The sequence below is a fragment of the Pipra filicauda genome, unplaced genomic scaffold (genome assembly GCF_003945595.2).
Source record: "Pipra filicauda isolate LSUMZ 115617 unplaced genomic scaffold, ASM394559v2 scaffold49_size4853605_pilon, whole genome shotgun sequence".
NCBI lineage: Eukaryota > Metazoa > Chordata > Aves > Passeriformes > Pipridae > Pipra > Pipra filicauda.
Window position 1 is genome coordinate 309,109 of NW_024104642.1, and position 27,126 is coordinate 336,234.

Sequence of the window (27,126 nt, forward strand, 5' to 3'; positions counted from 1 at the left end):
CCCTGCATAACTTTAAACTGTGATTAAAAACGCAGTTTTCAGTTAGACTTCTTCATATTTCTCAGTCAAAACAGAAATGAAAGGAAGTAACAGGTATTGGAGCTCATGAACTCCCTTAAATCTGAGCTATGTAGCTGGTTAAGCACACAGTGCTGAAATGCCCAAATCTGGATTTTTTTTGTGATAGTTAAAGGCTACCCAGCACTCATTGCTTCAGAGCTTTTTTCCCCACACTGCATTAATAGTAGGACTAAGAATGCAGCAACCCAGACAGAAAGTGGATGCTATCCTACAAGACCAAAAAAAACCTCAAAAACAACCAACAAATCAACCAACAAAAAACCTACACACAACCCAAGGTCCTGACACACTGAAGCACTTTTATGTCACTGAAATCTGATGTTATTTAAGCACATGTATTTCATACCTCCCTGAGACAAGGCTGGTACACAGTCCATCCAAAATGCCGAGCAGCAGAAATGAAGCTTGTTAGCCCATGCATAACTGCTACTCAGAGACTTGACCCATTAAGAGTGCTGTTCCTGATGACCTAGCTGTTCCTAGCTGTTCCTGATGACCACCCCAGTGCTGCTGGCACCTGCAACGATGCTCTCCAATCTACTGAAGCAGGCATTGGCCTGCAAGACAGAAAATTATTTTCACTGCACCTGCAGTGCACAGACAGTAGATAATTTACAATAATTTGTCAGGATTAACCTTTTGATAAGGCATAAATTTTCTCTAGGTTTAAAGCACTTTATAAGAGTGCAAAGGTTCATTTATATTAAGCAAATGCTGCATCAGCAGTTTGACAGTAGCAAAAACTGTGATGCTGAGACTAGTTACGACTCTGTTGGCCTTAATCTCTATCACAATAAAATGAAACTTGGCATTTCAGCATGGCAAGATATGATTCATAACTAACCATCATTCTTCTTCAGCTTTGGAAATGTCAAACAGGATAATTAACAGGAGATACTCATAGGTTCACACGCTCCAGATGTAGAGATTTATGTGGACTCTGCATCACCAAACACTAACAAGCTACTTGTAGCCACGTGTTTTAAAACTGCCTTTGTAGATTTACTAATATTCAGCACAGCCAGACAGAATGAGTCAGATCTGAACAGTGTAGGTCATGCTCCTGACCTTATCCAATACAACAAATAAAACACAATGTTGGCTCGTTATCTTTTTACATTCCAAATCCAGCTATTTATAAACATAAAAATAAAAAATAAATCCTATGGCCTGCCGTTCACATGTGAGTTTTATTCTTTCTCATAAAACTATAAGCCTACAGCAAACGTTACCCAGCTCCCAGCCATTCACACCACCTACGTTTATATTTACAGTGCCTTTCTTCACTTTACTGAAGTAGGCAGGTATTTTTAGCCATGCCATGATGCATGTTTAAAACCTGATTAAAATAAATACTCCTACAGTACTTCCATTTGAAGACTACACATCCCACACACTCTTCTGCTGGACCAAACCACACATAATAATGTGCCAAAATATTTTCTTGCAAAAGAGACACTTCCAAACATTACCCAAGCAGAAGCTACCCTGATACTTTGCCAAGAGCCCAAAGCAACAACTAGTAACTATGAAATATAGTCATCTTCCTTGCTAATACAGAAGGGGAAACTTCCCACACAGAAAGCATGGGCTCTGGGTACAACTCTGCACTGCAGTTTGAGTCCATATTGGGCACAGGCCACACCCATAAAATAGAGATGCAAGAAGCAGGATTGCCTACTAGATTATCATGTGCTTCATTAAACCTGATCTGGTTCTTATTTTTTGTTTGTGACAAAGAAAAAAAAACAATGAGAAAAAATTTGACACTTAAACAGCATTTTGATGTTTTTGTTTAACTTGCCATCAACAAATATTTTTATCATTTCATCACTGAAACATTTTAACAGTACCTAGACTCGCACATAAGAATATGCCTAGTTATTAACAAAGCTAGGTTTACCAGCCTTCAAACTTAATGCTACCTCTATTCAAAACAATATTATTTTCAGTACTTTTTCTTTGAATTTCTACCATTTCCTTCTCTGGGGTCTGCAAAATACCTAAATATACACCAAACTGTTAAAATCACATTTGCAATCGGCAGAGTATCAGAAATGCAATCTCTGGACAGAGTACACATTCATCTACCAGCCATGACTAATGCCAGACACTTTGCATTCCATACTCCAACTCAGGAAAGTGCTTTCTATTCAGAACAAAATCTAAACCTCAGTATCGGCCTAAGTAGAAATAAAATGTAACTACACATTTAAATACTTTGTTAAAATTAGGGTCTTGATATTTATCTCCACTTCATGTACAGCTCTACCAGTAGGAAGCAAGGCGACAGATTCAGAAATAAAGATGTAGGTTTTTTCTTCTCATTTCGAATCAGGGAGGGGGGCTATGTGTGTGTGATTTTGTTTGACCTTTTGTGTTGTGAGGGAAAGAAAGAGAGCAAAGCAGAGGATGGGGGAAAAAAATACTATCTAGTGGTTTTGCTGGGAGAAAACAGTTTTTAAATCCTCTGTTTCTGTTCTTGAACTATGGAAAATTAAAGAGTCATTCAGAAGAAAACACATCGTTACTTGAAAATCATAGATAAAATGCTGCTAAACAAGAAGAAAGCTCTTGATTGACAAAGTGAAAATGAAGGAAAAACACACCCACACAAAGCATTGATTTCACAGATGAAAATTTGGATGCCAGATTGATCACTGTGTTATCCAACAGAAAAATTTCTTTCTAAGGAAAGTGAAAAAAATTATGTTTATATCTTTCAAATATTTGTACAGATCCTTTATTCCTACCCTATTACTAATGTCACTAAGTTCACAAGCTTCCACAAGAAATTACAAAATACAGATGCACACTTTGTTCATCTCTGGACCCACTGAAACAGATATCTAACTTCAAGGGGGAGATGATAAAATGCAGCTGAAGATAATGAAAGAAATAATGCTTATCTCTGGCCTTATGTAATTTTTTTCTAATACTAATAAAAATAAGTAAAAAGGGAATACCCTTCAAAGACTCCTACTTTCATCACATTAAGATTATTTAAATTAAGGGACTTAAAAACAACAGTTTTAATCACCATTTGCATCAAAGTAAAAAAAAAAAATTCAAGCTGGCTTTGCATTTATGCTTATTTTTTTCTAAAGGAAAAAAATCTATACTAGTGATCTTCAAGACCTTTTCATTTGAAATTAAGTATTATCCTTACAATAGCTCCCACACTTTGCCGTAAATTCTGTTGTTGTTTAGGGAATATGATGGACTCTGTTGGTGACCACACACTGCAGCGTTTAGAAGTAGTACATCCTCACCTACTACACCCACTGCTGTCTTATGCCAGAAGATGGAAAATAAGCTCTCCTGTCTTCTCTCCCAATCTGCTCATAATTTTGAATGGAATAGCTACTATAGTGAACTGAATGGAAAGAAAATATTTCCTCTGTATGAGCAGGCTGGCTTTGTCAAATGTTCACACCTCAGGCACAAATCCAGCAGCCTCCCACCACTCAGTGAAATAATTTTTCTCTCCAAGTTCAACAGAAAATTTGCATTTATTTTTTTAACTTACTGTAATTTCCTCAACCCTAAATAATCCCATGCCTCACTCACCAGTCAGTTTTAAACTCAATGTTATTTCAAGAAAATATCGAACTATTACGTGCTTTTTCAAAATAAAAATATTTTCATCCACTCAAATCTTTCAGAGTGGCCTTTGTAAGTAATAAATTTTGCTTTTATTTATAAATAAAAGTGTAAGTATTGATTTTACTGCCCTGTTCATAGAATCAACTGTTGTGATTTTATTAGTGCATTTGTATATTTAAAAGAAATAGGAAGAAGTGAAGACTACCCAACTATTTTGTACAAAAATCACCCAAACCTCAGAACCAACAATTCCTCATCCTGTTTCTCTATTTAACAATTATTCCTACTCTTACACCAGTTTAGCCTTTTGGGTTTTTTTTAAATGCAGAAATATTTTCCTAAAGTGGCAGCAATTGAAATACTGTCATTTCTCTAGTTTTGTACTGACAAACAAAACCTAGCCAAACACAAACCTAATGTAAGTAACAAAAACACAGAGTAGGTGTATTTACATAGCACACAAGGTGAACCCAGAATAGATAATGCCACCCCACCCGTATCTCCATGACAGCACTTAATGTCTTGACTTCACTCACAGCACTGCAATCCTCCACTGGGACCATTTGCACTACAGACATTATATATGGTGTAAGTATTCTTATTTGTCTGCAGACATGATAAAACCAGGCTTTGAGTTACCCTATAACAAAACAAACTCCAAAAGCCTGTGGACGATGGCCTGAAAGGGAAAAAGGAAAGGCTTCACATGCTCTCTGCATGATTTTCATTTCAAGGTCTGCACAAATAAAAATTGCCAGATCAACAGAATGAGAAGTACATTTGTTTTCTAGGTCCTACAGCTCATGTTTCAACAAGGAAACAGATGATGTGGAACTGGGATCTGTTCTCCAGTCAGGGCAGGCACAGGCAGTAGCCCATTTTTAATCTCCCTTAGCCGAGCCTCTTGCTGAGGTTGAAACGTGCCTTGAGCAGAGAACAGCAGAGCAACGGGACACAGGACATCTGTCAAGGACAGCTTAGGCAGCACACAAAATGCTGACAACTCATGCTAGCCCCATTCCCACCACAGAGCAGAATAGAGCCTGGAATGGGCCAACCTGGAGGGCAGCAGCAGCAGCTTTAAGGACTCCCGTGTTCCTCAGGAGGACAGTCCTCAAGTGCACCACACAGCCTGCTGCAGCCTGGCACCCCCTCTCCTCTCCTTCACCAGCCCAGCCACCAGTGCCAATCTAAACACCGAACCTGGTTAAAAAGCAGTTAGGAGATTCTCCAGTTGTACCAACAATGAAATCATCATACCACGCTTTTAAAAATGAAAAAAGCCTCCTCCTTTAGTAGTAGAGCAAGAGGTGACAGCAAGATTGCTGTGGCATGTGAAAAACACTTGAAAGGACAGATGTTTTTAAGAAAATAATTAATTCCTCCTTCAAATGTTGATCTAAAACATTTTTTCACCTTCTAGTGAGGAATTTTTCCCAAGGTGCAAGAACGCACAATAAATTAAGACCGTTAGATTTAGAAGAAGTTTCTTGGTTTGAGCTAGGTAAATTGATTAGAGAACACTTGGAATCAGAAGTCTGACTCATCTTCTGAACAGCTTTAATGACCCCTCTTTAAAGTTACGTTATTTTTATCTCATGTAAATTAATACATTTCTAAATTCTCTGGAAATACATTTTTTCCCCAAGAGGATTTATTTTATTCTTCGTACATAGCAAAGAAGAAAGATCTCTGTTTTAAGTGCCAGATCCAGCTGTAGAGATGTAAACTTAATTGCACCATATCACAATTTCTAATCTCAGACACGTGTCAATATGTAAAGGTTTCATTTAGATACAGACTAATGCTGGAAACAGAGGACAGACTTCATTTCAATTTAAATGGGTTTGCTTGCAAGGTATATTGTTCTTAGACAAGGGAAAGGAACGAGAAGTAGAAATACCCTACTAGATTATTTAAGCATTTAACTGCAAAGTTGAGAAATAAAGCAATGTGTGAATACAAAAAGACAGAGTTAGTGATGAAAGTATGATCACTTACTGGGATAGTACACTGATGCATGTGTTAAAGCACCAGAACACACCTGTCACCCAGTGTGTCATGACTACCAAAAAATAAACTTCTGATTTGGACACACTTAAAAGTACAAAATTTTAATTTTTTTTAAGTGCCTACATAAATCTTCACTAGGTCCTTTTAACTGGATGGAGAAATAAAAGTATGACTCTCTCAATTAATATTTTTTTAAAATGCTCAATTAATACCACGGCATTTCTTCACTGAAGAGAAATTAGAGAAAAATATTATTCTCTCAACTGATCTGCCTCTTTGGAAGCACCACCTTTCAAAATGCAGTCCTGATATCTTTGGATTCAAAAAGACTGCTATCAACAAATTTATTTATTTATTTATTCAACACAAGAGGTATCATTCTTTAATATTTACTGAACAAGAAAAGAACTCTTAATAAATCTGATAGTTATGCAATATTCAACTCCCATCTGATACCATGGAAAAGACATGATTCATCAGACATGTTTGGTTCTACCTGCACTTCAGCACATTTAGCAGATACTGTTTGAACAGGCAGGTCTCTAGATGATTCCCATTTTCTTTCAACATTGCTCCAGTGATGCAGCACACTGCTATCAAGTGCTGACAACTTCTCAGAAGCCATGTCCTTCCCAGGCTCACCCTGAAGGGGAAAGGGCAGTTTGGAACAAAGCCATCCATCACTTTCCCTAATAAGAATTTTGAAAGCAGCAACTTGTCTCAGGCAAGCCCCCCAACACAGCCTGGAGTATGACATTTACTCTCAAAGCCAAGCACTATGGCAAAAGGTCCACTTGCTTGTGATTTGCTCTTCAATTTTGGCATCAAGGGTGGGGGGGGAGCAGAAGAAAAAAAATAGCACAATAAGCATAGGCAAGCTATTCTTCCAAAATCCATTAACTCAAATGAGATGCATTTTTCTAGCTACCAAACCCCAGCCTAACACAACCGAGAAAGATTTCGCTGCCCTTGCCCAGTTCCACTCCCCTTTACCTGAGCCTACTGACTACAGAACAGTGAATAGAAAACTTAGAAACTAAATCCCTGTGCAAATGATTCCTGGGACTCAACACATTTATTTACAAATGAGCACAGTTTTGCAGCTCACTCCAAGTAAACTGTGCACATGGAATTTGCAAAGCAGGTCCCAGGGGTTGATGCCTGTGAGGCAAACTCACTCACCCAAACTAAAGGGTGTGCTACAGAGCACAAAGGGCTTGCCATTCAAAAACCTGCTTGAGAGAAAAAAAATATCAAGCATGCTAATCTTAACACTGAAAAACATAACTAATTCTGAGAAGTTTGTGCCAAAGATCAGTATACTTCCCTGCATCAGTCTTCTTAAGACAAACACAAATACTCAACCATAATTGCTGACAGACAACCTCCAGCACTTATAGCCAGGTAACCAATGTCTGGGCTTGAAGTGCAATGTGCAATAAACAGATCCCTGCCTCTCCTACGGGAGATCAGCATCACTGATACTGCACAACAAAAGTCCACTAGGTCTCTCTTTTACTTTTCTAATTTTTTACAGTTATTCCCCAAGGTCTTCTTGAGCAAAATATCCGAATCAAATGAGTGCTCTTTCTCACCTGCTGTTGAGGATTTGGAGAGACGATGCCTAGTTTCCTAAATTGATACAAGAGAGTCTTAAAAGACCTACCATATACTGCATCTTGGAAACCACAGTTTCCATTTATAGCCAGGCAAAGCATAATTTTCATCATGCAGTGGAAACACCCAAGAGCAGGATTTCAGTTTTGCCTTACTTTTCCCTTTACACATCCACAAAGCCCTGATGACTGACATCAGTTTCTAACAGTGCAGACAGAATTTCTTCTGCCATTTCTTCAAGAGAGTGTCAGCAGGTGATGACTCATGCCCTTTTGATGCTGTTCAATAATTTAACATGGCTAGTATGGATCAACCTGATTCCCCATCCTTTTTAAAAGGTACTTCCTAATTTTACATAGATGCACCAGCCTGTTAGACATGGATACTGAAATCTAGTCATTACATATTTAAATCCACAGTGCCTGAAACTCAAGTTCACTGAACATACAAGACAATTTGCACACATTATAATCAGCTATGCCATCTCTACAGGGGAAAAACACTTTTAGCAACAGCAATTTCACTAATTCCTGCTACTTTGCTCAAAGGGCTCAGCTTTTCCCTATACAATCAAGATGAGTTCTTTTAGTTCGGGGATATGCAAGAAGAATTAATACTTTCTTCAGCCACAGCATTCCTCTGGAACTAGTTCAGAAGAGCTCTGATTTGCTTCTTACGTTTTTGATCCTAAGTGACTGTCATACCCCTTCTTCAAAAAGTTTAACCTCTTAAGAATCACAATTCAAATGTTTTTAACCAGAATCCTGCCCAGAATGGAGATAGTTAAACTGGTAATACAGGACAGGAATACAATGTCTGGCTGTCCCCTCTGTACACCTCTCTGAAGCAGATCTAGTGGTTGAAGCCCACATTTAACCAAACCAGAGGTGCAATTTCTAGTTTTAATTTTAAGCGGAGTAGAACACACAATCTGACTGACTTTTACTTTTTTTTCAGGAATCATAGAAAACATGTCTGCAACTACCTGGGTCCGTATGCAATTTGCAAACCATATACTGAAAGCTAACAAAAAAAAAAAAATACTTCCAATATCCATAATACACACGGGAACACTCCCTGTTCCTAATGCCTCTCCTATCAGCTGCTACATCATAGTTCCCACTAATCCCTGAACCCTTCCATTTCTATTGAGTCTCTATCCAGGCATAATGACAGCAGCCTCCATCTTAGTGTGCTGTACCTATATATCTTGCTCAGCTAACAGAGAAAAAAGAAGGTATATTCACTGACTTTGGCATAGTTTCAGGACAGTACCACTAGCCCTTTCCAAATACACTTGAAGCATCTAGTTGTTTTCTTTCTTCTCTGTCCTCAGGATGTATTATCTATATGAAAAACGTAGGTTGATTTTATCATGAGAATTATTTTACATTTTTTCTGTGAAACTATCAGGAGCCAAAAATAAATTTATGGCTTTCAGAGAAATAACTTTTTAAAAAAATAAAAATATAGCAGAAAACATGCAAAAAGCCACACTAATTTTCTGCTACAAATACCCCTCAAAATATTAATGACTTAGCAATTGGACAATTTGTTTAAAATCCTCTGTTTCACCGATGTCTCTTAGTAAATAGTAAACAATATTCCTTTTTATTTAGTTATACTAGATAACAAAACAAAACAAAACAAAAAAACCCCAACCACAGTTCCTGTATTTTTAGCCAGCAATGAAGACAGACTACCCCTTCTCTGAGGATTCTTGTACTTGCTATCTGCCTCTCTAAGGAATGAGCCCTTCCAGCTCTACTTTGGTCTGCACTGTCAGCTGGGACAGCTATGGCCATGGCTTTTCAGCTTTATTCTGATCAGTGTTTCTTTAATCTCTAGAAAATGTTATCAGCATCTTCAGTGACTACAGCATTTAAGTTATAGGTGAAACTGAATTAAAAAAACCAACAAAACACAAATATGGAGTGAGAGGATGACATGGAACACCTAGTATTCTCTTTACATAGACAGTCATAAGTCTTACTAGTAAGGAACAAAGTTTTGTGGCAACAATAGATTATTTTAACAGATAGTTCAATTCTTCATAGCAGACCAAAAAGAAAATCAAACACAATGTTATTAATTATCATTATTATGTAATGTGCATAGAATACTACCAAAAAAAAAGAAAAAAGCTATATCAGTACATAAACCTCATTGCTTCTTCTGCAAGTTCCTTGCTGGCAGGGTAAGGCAAGCAGGGAATAATTACCTTGAGTATTACAACAGCAGAAGTGTATTGGAAGAAACAGCTCATAGCAGGTTCAAATCAAACAAATTAGATTTCTTCACATGAAGTCTGCTGTGGGATTCAGTGCCACTGGGCGCAGTGAATACTACCAGTCCTGATTGGTTCAAAAAGTGATGGGAATAAAAATCCTCAGATGATTATTAACTACAAAGACACTTTCACTTAGACAAGTCTAAGACTCAAAAGCCATAAATCACTGGGAACTTTGAAAGCACAAATACAAACTCTTCCCGTTCCCACACTCTTCCTCCTTAGCAATACTGTCAAATTTTTCCTTTTATATGTAGGCAAAATATCATTTTCATGTTCACACCTTCAGAGTAGCTGTAGATACAAATAACCAGGCAAAAATTATAGAAGTAGACAATGTGATCCCAAGACAATGAGACATTCACTGAAACCTCCCCACCCAAAGGACAGGGAAAGCTAGGGAGAAATGATACCTCACTTCTCCCAGGTACTGACTTTGCGGATTTTCTTCACAGCAAACCAGAGACCTTCAAGGATTCCAGTTCCAACCATGGTATTACAGAAGGAAACAGCGAGGAAGGGGACAAAACCAACAACAACAACAACAGCAACAAACAAATCCACCACGCACCTACTAAACGACAAAACCCAAAACAACACACCACACACAACATTGAGAAATCCTGACCATAGAGCACACAAATTGAAACACAGAACCCGCCAAAGTACCCCACCTGACACTAAAAATCCTGGTATAATGATTAAACAGCTCCCACACAAAAACGATACTCAAGACAGGACTGTCTATTACCCCTTACAGCAAAATTATCAGAATTGATAGAAAAAAATCAAATTCCCACCACATAGGCAAAAAAACAAAAACCTGAAAAAGAGATGTAAAACTCATTGCTCACATACTCTACAGAGGCATATCCCCAAATGATATTGCCATTCCAACTGACAGAACTGATGCAGAGGGAAGGAGGATCCTTCTCGGGATTTAAGTGCCCTGCATTTCAGAAGCATCATTCGGTCCAGAGGAAAAAAGATCCAAATACAGAAGCAATACAGGAAAGCCTAGGCAATGCTGAAAGCAAAGCAAATGTTCTTACCACTCCCACAAGGTACCCTGGGAAAGGATGCCTATTTCTTACAGTCATGAAAAAACAGCTATCTCTGTCCACTAGAAACCAGCCAGGGATAGGTGCCATCAGTTGAGTATGTTTTAAATAAATCACAACTTTATCACAAGGATCACAGTCCCATGAAGTGGTATGTTCACTTTAACTTTTCCTAACATGTCCTTCCTCTGCTGTGATAATACTTCACTCTTTCAGTGTGCAGCCAAATCCCCACTACAGAAAGACTCCAAGAAAAAGCTTCTTCCACCACTGCCCACTTTTTAGGTTGAATAAGTTTGTACTCAAAATTATTATAATACATTGGGTTAGATTTACTGCACCCAGACCTGGACCAGACAACCTCAAGCAACTAATCAAGCAACCTGCAGTATCACAGCACTCATCAGTGGTATTGCCAGATGCTAAGAAGAGCTTATGATGGAGTTACCTGGGATTATCCCATCAGAGTTCTTAGGAGAATGAGATACACTGACCAACTCCCAGTTGGATTAAACTTCTGTGGAGAGGTCTGTTTTTCAACCCGTATTCTAAAATAAAAATAAACCCCCCAAAAAACCCCATACTTCTCAAAACCGAGAAAAAAGCAAGAACATCTGCTCCCCTTGCCCCTCTTCAACATAATCAGAGCCATGGTCTAAAAAATATTAACACTAAAATAGGTCCCACAAAAGAGCTATGTTTTATGTGGATGATACCCTGATTCAAGTTTCCAACCCTCAAAGGTCAATATGCAAATTATAAGAATTCATTGAAAACCTTGGGCACTCACTCAGATGTGTGAATTTACTGGAACAAATCCCAGGCATTAGGATTAATTAAATGCACATAAATCAGGACTTGCTTACTCACTGCAGCTTCTAGCTACAGTTACAGGTATTAAAACATCTAGGAATTCTAATCCCCAGAGATTACAGGCAAATAGTTAAACTTGGACCCAATCATCCACAAATCAGTAAGGACCTGGGAAGCGGAAAGTGTATATACAATCCCTAAACTTTTGGACAAAAACAAACCTGAGAATAGTGCACCTACCACACAAATGGTTTCACTCCAGAGACTCCCAAGGTCTAATGTTCCAATATTATTTTCAGAATGTCAGGTAAGAGGTTTTTTGTTTAGCTTTTAAATGAAAAATGGGCACACAATTACTTTAAGGGAGAGAGAAAGGCTTAGCAAAGCAGCAACATGTTACTTTTGTAATAAATTAAGCCACATTTCATAAGATAATTGTGAACAAAATCCAGTGAGCAAGAAAGGTATTTGCCTACCTTCTACACAGAGCTCTCCAAATTGGATTCTTTCTACCAAAAGAAAACAAATCCTACCTCATGCACATAGAAAATCAGGTAAGCGCCTCACCTCACATAGTCAAACAATTCCCTATCTCACCCAAGATGCCTCAGTATAGTAAAATCCACTTGTAAATGAGCACAAACAGAGCCAGAGATAATATGATAACAGAAAACCAGCTGGAAGGCAACACATCTAAGACATACAGTTGATAAACCAAGAACAGAACCATGTTTACCCCTCGTGTACAAAAACAACTTATCTGACGACAACACTGACACTTCTCCAATACATTCATTACACATAATTCAATACAAACCAAAAAACAAACCCATTTTTCTCCTAAGCAACAAAACAACTCAAAAATCTAGAGAATACTATGATTTCCTGAGCTATGCAGCTCCTTCATAACTTCTCATAACCCTTTGTATAAGGGTTATGCAAACTTCTCATAACCCTTCAGAAATGTAGTACAAGTCTAATGAAGCAAGAATACAACAGAAAACCAGCAAAATAGTCAACAGCTAAAGCAAAATGAGAAATAATGATAAACTAAGAGAACACCACGCTCAGCTTCCAGTTGCCTTTCTACCAATAAAATTCTTGGACCTGACAATCAGCAGTAACTTAGAAAAGTGCAACTGTTTATTTGCAGATCTTGGGTCTATTATATAGTCCTCAAAATACCTGATGCTTCATCTTATACCGTGGAGATGGTACTCTGACAGCAGGTTGGTGAATCTGAGACACGGCATTACTCAAAGTGATAGTAACAACCACCTGTAGCATAGTTTTTTCTGCCAGCAGTAGGATCACAGACTTCTACATGGGCGCACTCAAGCCATTTCCTGTATCCACATAAGTTGGCCAAATAAATAAAAGGATGCCTTAATTTTCCTCAGACCTGTTTTACTAATTAATATTTTAAAACATGAAGTAGAAGAAGATATCAAGGTTACTGTGTTTCTGCTCCAGTTTTAATGTATTTTACTGCATATTTCAGGAGATGCACACAAATTAAAAAAAAATAAATTCCACATATTAAATAGAATCTGTATTCACAGGAATTTGCATATGGCTTTCTAGTTGAAGTTATTATTAATAAGTGTAGTAAGATTACCAGCAAGTGCATTACTACTCTGCATGCATTAAAGATGCATCTTTGTCTGCTTTTTTCTTCTGCTTATCTACCCTGTTTAGAATGTTAAACTTCTGTGCTATGTAAATGAAAATATTTAATTATGCAAAGCAAAGTGGAAAGGTTTACATTATTATAATTGAGTTAAATTCTTTCTGCTTTAAGCTCAAATACTGAGAACATAGCTGAGCATCTGTTAAGAATTTCAAAGTCTTAAACTGCTGCTTTATAAATTTTAAGAGCTACATGTGAACAATTTGAAGCCTTTTGATGTTAATAAAATTACTGTAATATATTCAGTTTTCATGGTTAAAATTAAAGGAAGTCTGAAAGCTTAGTGCAAATCCAAGGTGAGAAGCAAATTCAGAAAGAAGTCGCTTGTTTGCTACAATTTTTCAACTCTTGCGGTAACCAGAATTTATAATAGCAAACAAATGAATGAACAAATGGCTAAGGAAGCTAAAATAGAACCATCTCAGAAAACATCACCTTAAGAGCAACGTGTTCATAGAAAGAGGTCTCCTTTAACTAAAGAAAACCTAATGTTCATAGTTACATATACAACAGTGATCTCACTATAAGGTCAGGGTGACACATTGAATATTGTAGTCACTTCAAAGGGATAGTTGTCTTACATCTTCACCTAACTGTGCTGAGACACTCAATAAACACACCCGTGTTATAAGCCGTAAAGCAGGATGTCAAAGAACAGTATATTTTTATTAATAAAATTGAATCCTCACACTACAAAATGATCACCAGCTCCGCTTTCTACTGCAGTACAGAGATACAAACAGTCCCAAGGAGCTCAAATGTTCATACAATTTGAAAGGAGGCAGAAGAAGAACACTCCTTCTGCCAGATCCACCCACGGCAAAGTTGCAATTTCTCAGATTTGAAACACTGAATTTCACAGAATACTTAAAAATATTAGAGTTAAATTACCTAGTTTCTTCCCATGTTCAGACTCTGAGATGCTAGAACATGTTGGCTGTTTACTTTCATAAGATCAACCTCACCATGTTTATCTGGCCACAAAGCTTCAGTAATCTGCTTTACAGGGAAACAAACACAATTTGCAAGAAAACATATCTGGTTCGTTGCTTTATGAATTCTGAGCTGCACTGGTAGGTGCCCTCCAAAGTTTCAGACATTCTCTGCCGCATACTGGAGGACTGGCCTTGCTCCTGTGCCATGTAAGTGCTTACATGGTCTTTAGCAATGGAGAAGGTTTATTAAATATTTTCATGTTAACATTTCAGATGCAAAGCTCTTGACCATGCCTGCCTGTGCTGTGCAAGTGAAACCTCCACCAGCCTTCAAGATATGACACCTTCCGCTCACCCCGGCTTCCTCAGGCAGAGGAAGCAATAGCACTCTCAAATATTTTTTCAATCGGTCTTTGCCATTCAGATGCCAATGGTTTAAATAAATAAATAAATGTGGGCAGCAACTTTTGGCTAGAGGTCTGATCAGACTAACTTGCCTCGCCCATCACATACCCTGGAATACCTGTAACGGCCAAGTAGGATGCTAGGACTCAGCACAGGCTCACAGCTGGCAGCACCACATCATCACCTCCTCCAGGAGGCTGGGGGATTATTTTCAAAAAAAGGATTATGGAGTCACACTAACTATTCCTCAATTATGACTGAAATTTGCCTTCCACTACAGGCCTAGTTCTAATGCTTCTCTCAGGGCAGAGATGTATGAAACTATTTAGCTAATTACGAGCATGCATACTTGTAATTGTTTAGCTGTGTTGTTAATATCAAATTACTTGGGTTCTAAATATAAGCATATTTGAGCTTTTTTACCACTGTTTATGTATATTTCCTTTGGATAACCCAACACTGGATAGATTTTTTTTTTTTTTTTTAAATTTAAAGGCTGAATTGGTGTCACAGTATCCAGGCCCTAACCCCAGCCTGAGCCAGCATTTCTACCGGGTTTCTCACTTGGCACAGACTACACTATATATATTGCATTGCATAATTTGAAAGAACTGCCTCACTTGCTTATCCCCCACAGAGCCTCCCAAGAAAAAACCTCACACCACCGAAGGCATTAAAATGCATTAAGCCGGATAACTGCAAAATGTCATAAGCCCTTACTGACTCCATAGTTTAAGTGTGGGTTTTAATAGAGGTAATATTTCTTCATTGCTCGCCAGTGCAAGATTTGTTACCTACACAATGATTCAACTATGACATCTTTTATGAGTGATATGTTAAACTAATTAACATTAACCTAGCAGAAGAATCAAGCATAAATTAAAAACCATTTCAGTTCAAGATACAGAGAGCTTCTATACTGATAATTTTCCACAAACAAAATATGTTGGCCCTTGATATATGAGATTCCATTTTAAAATTAATACCAACTGGTTTAGAATTCTCATGCTGAATTTTTTCAAATACAATTTCTACTTATTTCAATGTGAAATAATAAGGCATGTGCAGCTAGCATAGCAATTCTAACTCCAAGAATTGAAGAGCCAAGACAGAACAAGAACCTTATAAAAATTATAAGATGAAAGAAATGTTCTGTTATGCTTAATGAATTGTTTGTTCCTCTTCCTTCTTGGGAAAACAAAAAATAAGTCAGCCAGTAACGCCTATAGATTCTGCCAGCTCTGCTATGCAGCAACTATGTGCCTAAACCCAGAAGCAGACATCAACTGTTTATGACAATATTCTTCAGTCTGTATTTCTCATATTTGAACTCCAAGACAAGAGGCAAATTAAGTAAAAAGTCACTAAAAATACACACGACAACATTTGCTGTCCAACTGATATACCAATATTCTTCCAATGAACGCACCCTGGTTCTCTTTACAGACACACACTAAGTGGCTGTAACTCCCTCAAAAGCTAACTACAATCAAGTATTTCTCTGGCACGTGGTTATTATACTACATTCAACTCCAGCCTCCTCACAGATATTCTCTTTGTGGTTTTCATGGAAGAAATTGATCTTACCTAAACAGAACTAGAGATACTCTATTTGACTTACTGTGTTTTGCAGTGATAGCAAAATATGATCCATAACAAGTTTTTGCCAAGAAGTTAATCCAGGAACTGACTTGAAATAACTAGGTTTTCTTCATAATTCTCTTCAGCCTGGAAGCACTCAGTATAAAAAGTAAAAATACCGACACCCTCCTCCTCTTGCACAAGTCACGGACATACTACTGCCCACAACAAACGAAAATGTTAAATGAAAAACGGCTCCTGGCAATTTTTGGAGTGTTTGCACAGCACTACTCACACTAAGCAATCAGAAGCCTAGAATATACACTGCTTTAATCCAGCAACTATTACCCAGATACACCATTTCTGATACAGCAGAGTAACAAATCAGAGAGCTCCCCTCCCTTTCATTTTCAGAAACTACCTACCAGACCACAGTGTGTCTGCAAGTCCTTATTTTTAATAATGACATTTTTCAATGTCTAGAATATGCTCTCCTACAGAGTCATCAGACAGCTCAACTAGGTTTCACAGGACTGTACCAACACTTTAGGAAAATGCTCACGATGCATAACCCTGTGCAGTAACCTCAAACACGCAAATCCGCAAAAGAATGAATTCTTACTCTGCCTCTTTTCTGTCCTATTCTCTCTGATGCGTCATATCTTAACGTATTGACTTCTGCAACAGTGTTCAGGGGAAAAAAAACCCTATTTCAACTGCAACATGCAATACAGCAGATTGCACGTTGCAGGGTCAAAGCAGCAGACTGCATACAGATTGCATACAGGGTCAAAGCGCAGATTGATTTCTCTGCATTTGCAAATGCAAAGAAATCAATCTGGGAATGGTTCTGGTCTTCCTTTGCAAACATCCTTTCACATGTCTCAAACAGAGAGCCTCTAATACACCTACCCTGCATGAAGTCCACAGCAAGTAACATTCCACACACAGTGTGGATAGCATTCACAACTCCTACAGAAGATGTTAAAAAAAAAATAAAAAAATAAAAATCTCCTCTAGTCACTTCAAGTATTACACTGCACATAATTTAAAGCAATGAATTCCATCAAACCAACAGATATAGCGGGTGCATACATATATACATTATACATTAACATGTCAAAAATTAAGCCATATTGATTACCAGCTGAAGAAACTAATTTTTTTAAGTGCCTGTCAAAGGTACATTTCAGCTATGCCTACTTGCTTTTCAGTGGTCTCTTCTGGAGGGGTGTGGAGGACGAGTGAGAAGTATGCCTGAGACTGAAACTGTTTTACAACTGTTTACAGTGAATTCTTTCAGTATACACCTGACTGCTACTTATTCCATAGATGCTTTTTCATTGTATGGTTTTTAACTCATCAGAAAAATACACATGGGATGAATGTATTTTAAGAAACAAACTTAAATTTTAGCAGGGCACGTGTTTCATTTTAAGTACTTAAAATCTAAAACAAAGAGGGAACACAGCATTGAAGACCACCAACAAAAAACAAGAGGCAAGGTTTGGGAATGAACAAGACACTGGTTCAAACAGAGGGGGAAAATCACTTGTCTTCGTCATGAAGCTGCCACAGGCACTACACCTTTGGGTTTCGACTACATGATATGCATGTATATGTGTATGTATATGACATTTTTTATCCAAAATATAAACATGTAATGTATGTGTATACACTCACTGATGCTCTGGTGTCTGACCTGATTTTCCAAAAACACCAGTCATCAGTATCACCGCTGAAGCCAACAGCAACAACAATTTGGCTCTACAAATAATTGACCTAGATGACAGGATTTAGACACAACAGCTCAAATGTTGGTAGCTAAATAGTAAAAAAAGTGCACTGGATAACCCAGATTGGCTGATGAAAATATTTCAGGTATTAGTTTTGAGCTTCTACCCACTAAAATGCATACAAGATGTTAATCATGAATTTCATTAAATAAGATATCTTAAACAAATTAGTATCGAATTAATCTTGCACCTAGATGCATTGTGTGGTCCAAAACCAATCTCAGCGGACATTGAGCAAATTGTTCATTTGTTTCTTGGGGGAATGGGAGCAACATTCTCTTACTGTTGCCCTTAAAACTTCCTTTTCAGTCCTATTACTAGGTGAACTGCTGTCAGAAACATACACCAGGTTATAGACCCCTTCCTGCACTGCCCAAGCATTGGAATTCCTGTAGGAGACACATATCAAGCCCTGCCATGATCTAGGACATAGATTTTAACCTGTATGCAAAAGGAAAGCTATAAAACGATAAAGCCATATAATGAATAGATTTAAGACAATTAAAATAATGTATAAAAATCCTGAAGCTGAAAGGTGATATGATAAAGAATAAACTTTTGCGTTTAGAATTACATTTCTTTCGTTCCTTCTTTTGCAAGTGCAATGGATTTCAATAAATTAAAAAAAAAAGTTGTGAACCAGAACCACCCTTCCTTCCAATGTCTGACTTTTGGTAAGGACACATATCTAAACATACTCTAGTCCGGGAGCTCAAATGAATAAAGCTCTTGGCTATATGGCATCATAAAACTTTGAATATGGCAAACTTAAGGCCCAGAGATAACACATCTTTCATCATCTTTCTTATCTATCTTTTTTAACAAAAAAACAATGCAGCTTTTGTAAGGGCAAGAGAGTGCATCTTCCAATGCTTGAAGCTCAAAACCTTAAAACAACAGCCTCTCTACAAAGCCACCATTGAGCCCTTGACAAGAGAGCTCAAGGAAAAGCCCCCTGAGCTACCACCAGCTCAGGTCCTCTCCAGCACCAGCAGAGCTGAAGCTACATCACAACAAGTTCAGCAGAGAAGCAACAACTGACAGATGATGTCCAGTAGCACAATTACACAAAGTAACTTACAGGTTTAAATTAACACCCTACATGGCAGCACACCACACATGCTGCACAAAAGCAGTAAGTTGCTTAGATACACCACAATGTTTGCCACATAATCTAGGGTACCTTCTTAGGTGTTCTGGAGCCATCACAACTTTTGTTATTTTTGGAGCATGTGCACAGAGCAGCACTGGTACCAACTAAAACCACATTTTCAAATTCTGAAAGATAACTAACGAGCCACCACACAAAGTCTCATGTCTGAGATAATCTGAAAATAACACATACGACTCCTGAACTGCTTACCTAAATGAATTCTTCCCTTGCACAGCACTGCAAAGCAAAACAGGACATTAACTTGTATCCTCAGTTGAAGACTACACTTATTTTGGGAGTAATTTCATTCAAAAGGTGCAAAGGTAAAGTTATATTTGTTTCCTTTTACAGCATGAAAGAGCACAATTCTATCATACACTAAAAAGATGCCAGTACTACTGATTCCTGAGATATTTACAACCTATGCCACAGCTGTTTAAAGATTTCACTACATTTTCCTATTAGAAATTCTCTGATGGTAGAGGCCTCCAGACACATAAATAATGACAGCTTCTCACCCATTCCCACAAAGTCCACCTCTCTTTTCTCTATTCCATCCATCACTAGCAACAAGCCCTCATCTTCAAAATGCCTGACTGCTTCCTCTCCTCACCAATCATCACTAGCTCACAACCAAGTCAGACTCCATCTTTATCTTACCCACTCCCATTGCCCACTTATGACATTTTGTGGCAATCATATGCCTCCTCCCTCCACGTCCACACACCTCCCATGCCTTTGAGGAATTCTATGAAAACATCCGTGGTTCTACTTCACTGCGCTCTTATCCCTGCAGGAGAAGTAATGCTGACATCCAGAGCAACACCACACTCATCGCCTCATGCAGGACTTATGGCTTCAGAAAAAATTAAAAAAAAGGTGCCTAGACCAGCAATTCTGGACTAGGTAGGAACTTTTTCTCTTCTTTTCTCTTTTGTGCAGAATTAAACATAACTGTTCTCACTAAACTGCAATATTCATGGATATAAATACAGAATCCACACTTGTAGCAGTCGTAACATTTCAGAGAAGTACTGTCCCTGTCCTCAAAGACCAGATCTAATTTTGTATTAAAATATTCTAAATCCCTCTAGCTTATCCATTCCCCCCACCAAACCCAAACACATCAATGCCTTTCAATCAAGGAAAGGTCAAGGTCTCAAACACAGCAGCATCCCACCTCAGGCTTCACAAATAGTTTTTGATAAATTTCATGTTATGACAATGAACATGAAATTTACGCAAAATAAATCCAATCAAGAAACAGAAAACTATGCCAGACACCATATGCTTCTGTCCTGACACAACTGAGAGCATTTTACAGAAAGCAGGTCACATGTTGGAAGCTTCATTTTCATTCTAAGTTTTCATGCAATTATTTCTCAAGCATAACTGTAATAGAAGGTGTGGGGAGTTGGGGTTTGTGTAAACACACCCCCAAATTTCAGGCAGGAACTCCCTCCTTTCCAGCTAAATAGAAACAACTTTACTCCAATGGTTATATTGCTTCTGTAAGAGTACTGTACCTCAAGTTGCATGATAAGGTGGCAAACAAGTGAAAGCAGAAAAATTAAAAAAAAAGAAAACATCATATTTGTAATTGTGATTTCTACTATATGATTCAGCACATGAGATTCAACTAGCCCTCAGTAAAATAAGGAGGAAAAAACCCCAGACACTATTATCAATACCATTTTCTATGCAACCATTCTAGTAACATGCCCAGTCCTATAGCTTCTACCTCACTTTCTCAGTGAAGATCGTGAAGTCACTATATACCAAGCCAGCCTCCTCATAATTGCACAATACTCTTTGGACTGTTTGGGAGCCCTTTCAAGGACTTACAACTGTATTTCTAGAAGCTTTCTCACAGAATTTTACTCGAGTCAAACCATGCCTCTTCATCCTGAGGAGGACACTCCGATAGAGCCTCCAGAGAACAAGGCTCCTTTGTCCTTCACTGCCAGGAGTGGGGCCTCCCACAGGAGGGATGAAAGGCAGCACACCCTCACAAAAGCATCCCCATCTCCATTTTGTGTCATGAACCAGTGGGGCACACGTGGGTCCACAGAAATTTCTACCTCACTTGGGAATTCTGGAGTTCTTGCACCCCGAAAAACACTTCAACTAAAGGGAGGGAACAATCAAAGAAATGAAGTCCTTAATACATTTTTCTTCCTACCCTTCTAGATATTAATTGATAGGAAGTTACTCCATATATCACCTCCTCCTCCATCTAAAAATCTGACAGCTACAAAACCTGCCCTTTTCTCCTCTGCCCATTCTTCTCAACACACAACTCCAACACAGCAACTCACCTGCACACACATACCGCGTCATGAAAAGCCCCCCTTGCAGCCTATTAAATCCCTTCCACACACAGGCTCAGCTGGACTGAGACACCCTCATGTTTACTCTCACCTCAGTTACATAAAGCATAACACTTTCTGAAACAACCAAGTACATTAGCTAGAAGATTTTCTTAACTGAGAGCACAGTTCAAAGGTGGAATCGCTGTTCTGATTGTCTGGAGTTGGTTTAATTACGTTTAGTTGTAAGTTCTGCTACCAGATTACACATTCCAGGGTAAGCTTGTGAGGGGGTGTTCAGAGCTCACCTCCAAGTCCACACCGCCTCGGACACCTGCAAGGATTTCCATCACCTTCCAGGACCATCACAAGCAAAGGAAGCGACTGCCCAATTGAACCAAAGACAAAACACAGAAACAATCCTTTTCATACACTTCAGGCTCATATACCTGAAACTCTCCTCTCAAGCAGCAGCTCCTCAGCTCATTACAACCAGCCCCCACTGAGGGCAGCAAGGCTCCTTCCCACTGCAGGTAAGGCAAGTGCTCCCCATCACCCCTTCCAGGGCCCAAGTGCTGCTCCTCTGCCACAGTGCTCAGCCTCCACCCAACCAACCCCTGCCTCATCTGACTCTTTTGCTGGGTCTGCTCCCAGGAGACACTTTGGCCAGGGCACCCCAGAAAGCATGTCCCCCATCTCTATGGAAGTCCCACAAGGGTCTCATCTCCCACTGATGCAGCACATCTACCAGTTGGGAACTACTGCACTCAACATTTCCTAGCTGGCCCTGCTTTTTCCCTTTCTGCAGATCTCATCTCCAAATAGGAGAATGATTCTTTTCATTTTATTGGAAAGAGTCCAAAGAAATTTGAAGACCAATAAGCGGTAAATCTTAACAGTTTGTCACCAAGTTATTAAAGTTTGAAATATTCCAGATATAAGTAAGCACAAATATATTTAATAATTTGCATACTATATCTAGAATTCTATGGCAATTATTATATTCAATCACACGAACTTTCAGATGAAGCTAAGATAAGGAGTAGTCTTTATTTACAATAACAATAAGTAAAAATTCCCATCAGTTTTCAGTGTTGATGAAAATTAATAGCTTTCATGTAGATAAATGAAGTGTAACTTTCTGTCCAGTATGCTTTTCCTAAAGAATGACAAGTGCCTGAAAAGAAGCTGAACTAGAAGAAAATCTTCACAGAAAGAAAAAAAGACTGCAGTTTTGATTTCCTTTAAATACAGACACATAATGACTGGGCTTCTTTTCCAAGATGACACTAGATAGCAGCTCTAAGTATTTTTATCCAGCACAATCCATTTATTACTCTTTGTTTTCTCTTTCCACAAACAGCCTAAGACTTTCCATTTCCAAGACTTCAAACTGAAGACTTTCATATGGCTAACTTAAGTCATGCAAAGTTCAAAAATAGTATAAATGCAGAACAGTATTACAAACGTAAATCTAAACGTACACTAATTGCATTCAGTACGCAACAGAAAGCTTATCCTCAATAATCGAGAAAATTAAGTGTAGGTCTTTATTAAAACACAATCAGAACCAGGAAATTAGAACTGTATTGCTTCTTGTATCTCTGTTTACAATTGGAAAGGATCACAAGTGATTATTAGTTCAGATTTCTGTTTTGCTCTAAAGTAGGCCAGCCAGCTCAGCACTTTCCTTAAGATTATGAATACTTGTCTGCCCTACATACGGTTTAGGCTGGAACCAATCAGTTGAGCTGAAACACGCAGCAAACCCGACTATTTTCATGTCATTCATTTTAAGCTACAATGAAGTGCACAAAACAGGTATAAAATGATCAGATTTTAAATACTTTTAAAATTTGCTTTGCTGTTATCATCATTCACTAAGGAGCTCAATGATTTCCTCACTATTGGATTAACACTTCATCTAGATTCAAGAATAAGTTGTTATTCATTAATAACTCTTTAACCACTTGTTTTCTCCACTAGTTTCCATTTCATTTTTGTACATTGATTATCTCATAAAATAAGAAGAAAACAGAGCACTGAACTTCATCCAATAGACTTTCTCAGTACTAGGACATTCAGGATTCAAACAGGTTCTGCAAGAAGCCTTAAATCAAAACTTTAAAAACTTATGAAGCAAAATAATTCCTTGAATTTTTAACTGAAATAGTTTTATTTACTCTCTCTCTCCCCAACACAAGCCATCTATAAGATTTGTGTTGCTGTTTGAATGAAGAGAGGTTAAATAATAGACGGTTGCATTCTTGAGTTCAAAATAGTGACGTCTTCAAACAAAATTGGCTATTTGGAAGATCGGCACTGCAGAAAAAGCTTTGTTTAAATTGTCTTTAATTTGTTTTTCTTAAAAGTTGACTAGTCTCATTTTCTAGAGCTGCTAAGCACTCATAGACCTAGTGAAGTCATTATCTTGAAAATATAAGTTAACTATGAAAACAAAAAAACTTTCACGTTTGGTTTTTCCTTTTACATTTAAGATATAAACATTGTCAAACCACTAGTAACCATTTCTGTCAGATTACACCACTCCAAACTATCAGTAGGTATCAATAGCAAGGCAAAGACAAAAAAAAAGAAAAAAGTTTACAAGGCAAGTTTGTTTAAAACAAAGACAACGCACTTAGTATTTTGATGTATGAGACACAGTACTTTTGTAACAGGGGAGAAGCATACCTTTCATCAGCTGCAGAACTTGGATGTCAGGTTCTGATATAATCCAACTGGTCTCAGCAGCATTTTCTACATATCCACAAGTTTCAGCTTCGAGAGACTCTTCCACTTCCCCCAGGAGACCATTAACAATTATGTATGAATGCAAACATTTAAGATGCTAAGCAGCTGTACGGTACAGTTTGTACCACGTTAAGCACCCCGAAGAATCCCAAGATGTATTCCACCATTCAAAGAGTAATGCAGTATGGCACCCATCACAGACTGATGTTCTGGCAACCATCTCATTTTCCTGACAACCATGTTTTGACCTATTCAAATAAGAGGAAGAAGTGTTAGTTCAGAACAGTAACTGCCACACCACTTGGGGACTAACATACAAATATAAAGTTTCATTCTTCGGAATAATTTCAAACACATATTTCTTCACAGATTTAGACACCTCCTAAACTCAAAGCCTGAAGATGGCATTTTGCTATAAAAACATCACCAGGATGGAGTATAACAGAAGAAGATTTAAGAAAAAGTCTTACATATATCTCTACAGATTGCACAGTCTTATATTCCAGAAAGCACTGAAGTGGCAGGAAAGAAAGGTAATATAAAGGGTCTTCAACTGCCCTGCAGGTGTTTCAAAACTAATGAAAACAGTAAGTCAATAAAAAAGCCCCAAGTCGCAAAAATAAATCTCCTCAACACTTTTGAAGGAAACATATTGGTCCAATGGATGAGAGAACTTAATGGTGACCTTTTTTCCCTCCTTAGCCCTATCTCAGTGTCCCCACAGCACCTCCACCAGTAGATGTGCTACTTCAGTTGAGACCTGGACTATGAGAACTACTGTTGACACTTGGCCTATCTGGGAGCAAGCCAAAGAGTCCAAACCCACGTCTTTCTACTCTGGTACTCCCTCTGTGCAATTCCTTCAGAAGTACGAACAGCAAATTTTGCTTAGGTTGGGAAGGGGACTATGAGGAATGGAGAGAAAAACTTTAGTACTCTGCATGGGAGGGAACAATGACATGAAGAACATCATCGCATCTGCCAAGCTGGAGTGCAGGAAAGTAGAAAGAACAAATTTCCCGCACCAAAGACGAGGGAGAGGAACTAAAAGAAGCTTTTAGAGACTGGAAGATGTCTGTACACAGAGATAAAGACAAGAAGAAAGGAGAAGGTGAGTATTGGTGAAGAACTATTGCTAGAAGCTCTGTCTGTGCAACTGAGTAACATATAGGTAGGGTCGACCACAGAAGAATAAGTTTAGAAGAGAGAACAAGAAGAAGCTTTATGTTTGCTTCACATCAGGAGAAACTTCAGCATACCTATGCATGCATGAAAGGAGAGACCTCGGCAAAAGGAGTTTTTCATGAGAAATGCAAGCAAGCATAAAGGTAGAAGAGTAGGTGGTAAGGGATCAGGAAGGAGGAGAAGGAGTGACAACAGAAAGGGAAAAAGTAGAGGCTTCAGAAATTCTGACATGGATAGATCTAAGGAGAGAGAGTGACAACTAAGAAATTGGGACAAGAAAATAACACAGGAAAGAGAAAGTAGTGAATAGGGATGAAAAAAAAATGAGAAAAAAGTTATAGTAGTTACATAGCATAGAAAAAAGTATGGGTAAATAATAACATATTACACCGATCAAGATAATTAAGAAAAGTACAAAGAGCACATGAGTAAGTTTTCTGAAGTTTCGATGCTTGCTCTAGAAAGTGCGAATACCAAAAGGAACGGAACAAGACCCAAAACGACTCTTGCGTTTACAAAGGGATGAAGCAGATTGCACCGTGCAGGGAAAGCCCAGCCGACCAAGGGACAGCCTGGACTGACCCATTCTATTCTCTCCTTTCGCTATGATCAACGCATTCGGAAGAACAAAGTCCTCCCTCCAGTCCCTCTCCTCCTAAAATTGTCCCTCGGCACTTCTGTGCACCTTGTTCCCCTAGGATGGTTCCACAGCAGCAAATGTGAGACTCTCTGTGTATCCCGACCCCCCCGACCCAAGCTGGCACACGGCGGAGCCCCCACTTTGGCCCTGCTGCGTGCTGCCCTGCCCAGCCCCACGGCCACCACTGGCCCCCCACTCCCTGGCCAGGGCCGCCAGGACTCCTACAATCCCAAAAAGTTTCCACTGTCTTCAGCTTTCCTCTGTCTCAACTCTTGAAAACACAGCCCGACCCAGAAAGCCGTCCGAGTCCACTTCCCTCCGCACAAAAAAAGAAGTTAAGCCCCTAAAATAAAACACAAAGCAGGCACAAGAAGGAGACAAGACCCCTTCGAGTAGTGCCCCCCAGCCCTCATTACCGGAGCTCGGGCAGAGTGACTGCCTCACGCTCCCCAAAAATACCTGCATGTGCTCCCAAAAGTACAAAGGAAAGGCTGGACTGGCCCGCAGCCGCCTCCGCTGCGCTCCCAGCCCCGGGCGCGGACGGCAGGGCGGAGGGGGGAGCGACGAGGGAGCCGGGAAAGAACAATAAACCCCAAGTCCAAACGTACCTTCTCCTTTCTCTAAACTGTGAAACCAGATTTCCTTCGAAGCCTACGGCGGGGCTCTTTACTTTTAAGCGGCGGGAGAGCTCGGAGAAAGTTGAGTAAATCTCTCCGGATAAAGTTGCCGAAGATGAGATAACCCGGGAGAGGCGAGGGAGAGATGGAGAGTTAATCCGAGTTTCTCCTTTTGTTCAAGTTGCCCGAGCAGACAAAGAGCCGGCAGCGGCGGCAGGTCCCCCGCGCCCCTGCTCCCCCCGCGGCCCGGGCGCCGCCGGGGTCCCGTTCTGCCCTCGCCCCCCGCCTCCTCCCACCACCGCAACTTTCCGTCTGTTCCATCCCTTCTCAGCCGCGACCCCGGCTCCAGCGCAAAACTTCCCTCGAACTGAACCTCCCAGAAAAAGAAAACAATTTAATTCAAGGCGGGGGAGTGGGGGTTGGAAAGGGAGAGAACCATCTCTCAAATCATTATTTCCGGTAGATGCACCTCTTTGTTTGGATTCCCCCGACTGTCAGTGAGGACAAGCCTCTGGGGATCTGCTTTCGGACAGTTTGATCTCCCGGAATGAGATGGGCAAACGCAGGACATAAAGAAAAA

At 39.1% G+C, this 27,126-nt stretch overlaps 1 long non-coding RNA gene across 1 annotated transcript in view; it reads right to left on the reverse strand.

The window, feature by feature from the left end:
* LOC114002394 overlaps positions 1-26,636 on the reverse strand; it is an 80,382-nt gene extending 53,746 nt beyond the window's left edge. The window contains exons 1-2 of the long non-coding RNA XR_003545841.2: positions 26,538-26,636; positions 24,045-24,352 (exon numbers count right to left, since the gene is read on the reverse strand). This is a non-coding gene — a long non-coding RNA (uncharacterized LOC114002394). The remainder of the gene's footprint in view (positions 1-24,044; positions 24,353-26,537) is intronic.
* Positions 26,637-27,126: the final 490 nt, after the last annotated feature.